The 3,233-nt window shown below is 38.2% G+C and overlaps 1 non-coding gene across 1 annotated transcript; it reads right to left on the bottom strand.

The window, feature by feature from the left end:
• Nucleotides 1–2,677: 2,677 nt before the first annotated feature.
• LOC124978356 (U6 spliceosomal RNA) lies at nucleotides 2,678–2,781 on the bottom strand. Its single transcript, XR_007107391.1, has one exon. It is a non-coding gene; the product is annotated as a U6 spliceosomal RNA (small nuclear RNA).
• Nucleotides 2,782–3,233: the final 452 nt, after the last annotated feature.

Here is a 3,233-nt window from a genome sequence, read left to right as displayed (position 1 = left end):
ACCATGCCTGTTGGCCCCTTACCACCAAATTTTCCATTGCTCACCTCTAAAATCCTAGCTTCTAAATTGCTGGTTTATCAAGCCAATTGCTTTTCTATAATAAAGTGGGAATTCGGTTACTTGAATTTCAAAAATCACAAAATGATCTACATGAATCAAGCAAATCATAGAGATGAAAGAGAATTTTTTTTTAGTCACTTGCAGATTATAGTATGTTCCTCCTTCCCTTCACAATACTTCCTTTGAAAGGGCTTTTTTTTTTTTTTTTTTTTTTTAATGAAACTGAAACAATCTTGCCAATAGGGTCATGGAAAATTTTACCACCTCCATTTGTTCCCAATCACTCATTTCTTTTCCTTCTTTAACATAAAAAGTCTTTACTTATTTATTTTTCTATTATAAAAGATAATTTCTAAATAAGGGCTTATGAAAATTCAAACATTATAAAGGATAAATTCATAACTCCCTACTCCCTCCTGAGTCTTGCTTTCCTCCTCCAAGTTATCTCTACTAACCTCTTGGTGTTTGTTCTTCCAGTTACCTGTTTGTAGAGCCAGAATCTGTTAGAGTTTCTATGAATCCTTGACCAGAGTAGTAAAGAAACAGGCAAAGGAAGAACCATAACAGCAGGTTTTCCAAAAAATGCACAAAGTAAAGAGAGGAAAGATCACGGCAAACTAGGCCAAAGAAGGAAGAGAAGACAATGTGTTTTCTCCTCTCGTGGAGTCAGTTCTTCGGAGTAGGTTTCTGTCAACCATCTTTATGAACTTATCAAACTAGAAAAACACCTACTACATAGGTGGCACTGAATGAATGAATTGGAATGAAGAGCAGGAACTGACTGGCGAGGGTTAGGTAGAGTTCGCAGAAATAACATCAGCCTTTTTCAAATTTATCAAAGCCCTCCCTCCCATGCCTGTATAAGCTTCAGGAAGACAGGCTGCTAGAGAAACTGCTGCTTCATTCCGAGCGATGTTCATATTCTGCAGAAGGCCTGACATATAGCCCTGAAAACTGCTTTCTCAGCCCTTCCCGGTATCCTTATCTTGAGGTAAATGAGAAGGTCTACATGTTTTTCAACTTGAAAAATCCCCATTTATAAAAAAGCAGGTTATCCAAAGATAATCCCAACACCTCCCCGCTCCCCACATTTTGAGAGAAGACAGTATAGAGTTTGAGAGAGATGTTATAGAGAGACATACAGGTACCCAGGGAGAGCTTTACTTTACTGGGGTCAATGCAGTTCAAGGTCATTATGACAGTTGACTTCATCTCTGAAGCCAAGTGTTGACTGATACCAACTAGGAGATTTATAACATGATGTAGAACTTTCCAGATATAGGAATCTCTTTTTACAGTTTTTGACACTGTTAAACACCTTCTCCTTGCTGGGTGAAGTGGTGCATTCCTGTAATGCCAGCTACTCATGAGACTGAGGCAGGAGATTGGCAAATTTGAGGCCAGTCTTGGTAACTTAGTGAGACCCTGTCTCAAAATTAAAAATAAAAAAAGAACTTGAAATGTAGTTCAGTGGTAAAGTACCCCTGGGTTTAACCTTAGTTACTGCCAAAAACAAAACAAAACAAAACAAAAAAATCCAAAACAAAATAACAAAAACCACCTTCTCCTTATCAGAATTTTGTTATGGTTTGGATATGGTTTGAATGTCTATCAAAGACTCAGGTATTGGGAGTTTGGTCCCAAGGACAGTAGTATTAGGAGATGGTGGGTCCTTTAAGAGATAGGTTTAGTGGGAGGTTCTTAGATCAGTTGAGGGCATTCCCTCAGAAGGAACTGCTAAACTCCAGCCTCTCTTGCTTCCTGTTTGGTGATTTGATTTATTCCTCCCACACATACTCCTACTAGCATTGCCACCCACCATGATGTGATTCAGCAAAGGTGGGAGGAGGGATTTCCAGAGTGTGCCAACTTTCAGCCTCTAAAAATATGAGCTAAATAAACCTCTTCTTCATAAAATTTTCCTGCCTCAGGTGTTTTGTCATAGAAGACCAATACAAAACTTTGTTTAGTGTCTTTACCCTTTTCTCTGAGTAGTACTTCTCTTTTTCCTCCTTTGGAACCATACTTATTTTTAATCCTTGTAGTTTGCCTATCATCTGTCTTTATATTTTTACCCTCCATGGAAATGCACTCCACTGCAGTGGTTCTCCTCTATCCAGATAAGTTCTGTCAAAATAACCCTTACCACTCTAACACTTTTCCATATTTCTAAATCCTTAGGGACACTTCCACATGAAAATCTCAAATTCAAATTCATGGAGTTCAAAATGGAAATTATTTTCTTTCCTCCTGAAGTTCTTTCTTCTATGTTTCTAATCCTTTTCTAAAATGGAAACTCAGTGAGCCAGGACCAAAGCTCAAAATCCTTTTTACTCCCCATGTACCCAATAGTTATGATGAGTCCTAAGAATTCTATTATATAATATTGATTTCATTCATCTGTATTTGTTGTTTAATGCTACATAGCAAATTATGCCAAAGTTTGGCAGCTTAAAACAGCATATTTCTTATTCCATAGAGTTTCTGAAGGTTGTGAGTTTGGAAGTTGCATAGCTTAGTCTCTCACGAGGCTGTAGGTAAGTAATTATCTGGGACTATAGTAGCCTCAAAGCTTGATTAGAACCAGACTAAGATTACTATAATTTTTTTCTTTTTTTAAAATATAGAATACTTCACAAATTTACCTGTCATCCTTGCTCAGGGGCCAGGCTAATCTCTGTATCGTTCCAATTTTAGTATATGTACTGTCGAATTGAGCACAAGATTGCTATAATTTCTAAGATCACTCATGCGGCTGTTTGAAGGTCTCTGTTCCTTGTCAGCTATTGGCTGGAACATTCAGTTCCTCACTGTGTGGGTCTCTCTATGGGGCTGCTCACAATATTATAGCTGGCTTTTGGAGGAGCAGAGGGAAGGAGAAAGAGAATGCACATACTCAAGATGGAAGCCACAGTCTTTTTATAACCTCATCTTGGAAGTCACACACCATCACTTTTGCTATATTCTATTTGTCAGAAGCAAATCAGTAAGTCTAGCTCACATTCAAGAGGAAGGGAACTAAGACAGAAGGGTCACTGTGAACATATTTGTGAGGCCTCTCTCTCTTCTTCATTTCTGTTCTATGGTTCTCACTCAGGCCCCCACCATCGCCACCAGTATTTGTTCTTAACAATAAAAATGAAGATCCATATTGTGGTCTGCAAGGCCTGTGT

Source organism: Sciurus carolinensis, chromosome 2 (genome assembly GCF_902686445.1).
Source record: "Sciurus carolinensis chromosome 2, mSciCar1.2, whole genome shotgun sequence".
NCBI classification, from domain to species: Eukaryota; Metazoa; Chordata; class Mammalia; order Rodentia; family Sciuridae; genus Sciurus; species Sciurus carolinensis.
Note: the sequence above shows the minus strand (reverse complement) of the source record. Positions and strands in the feature narration are given on the sequence as shown.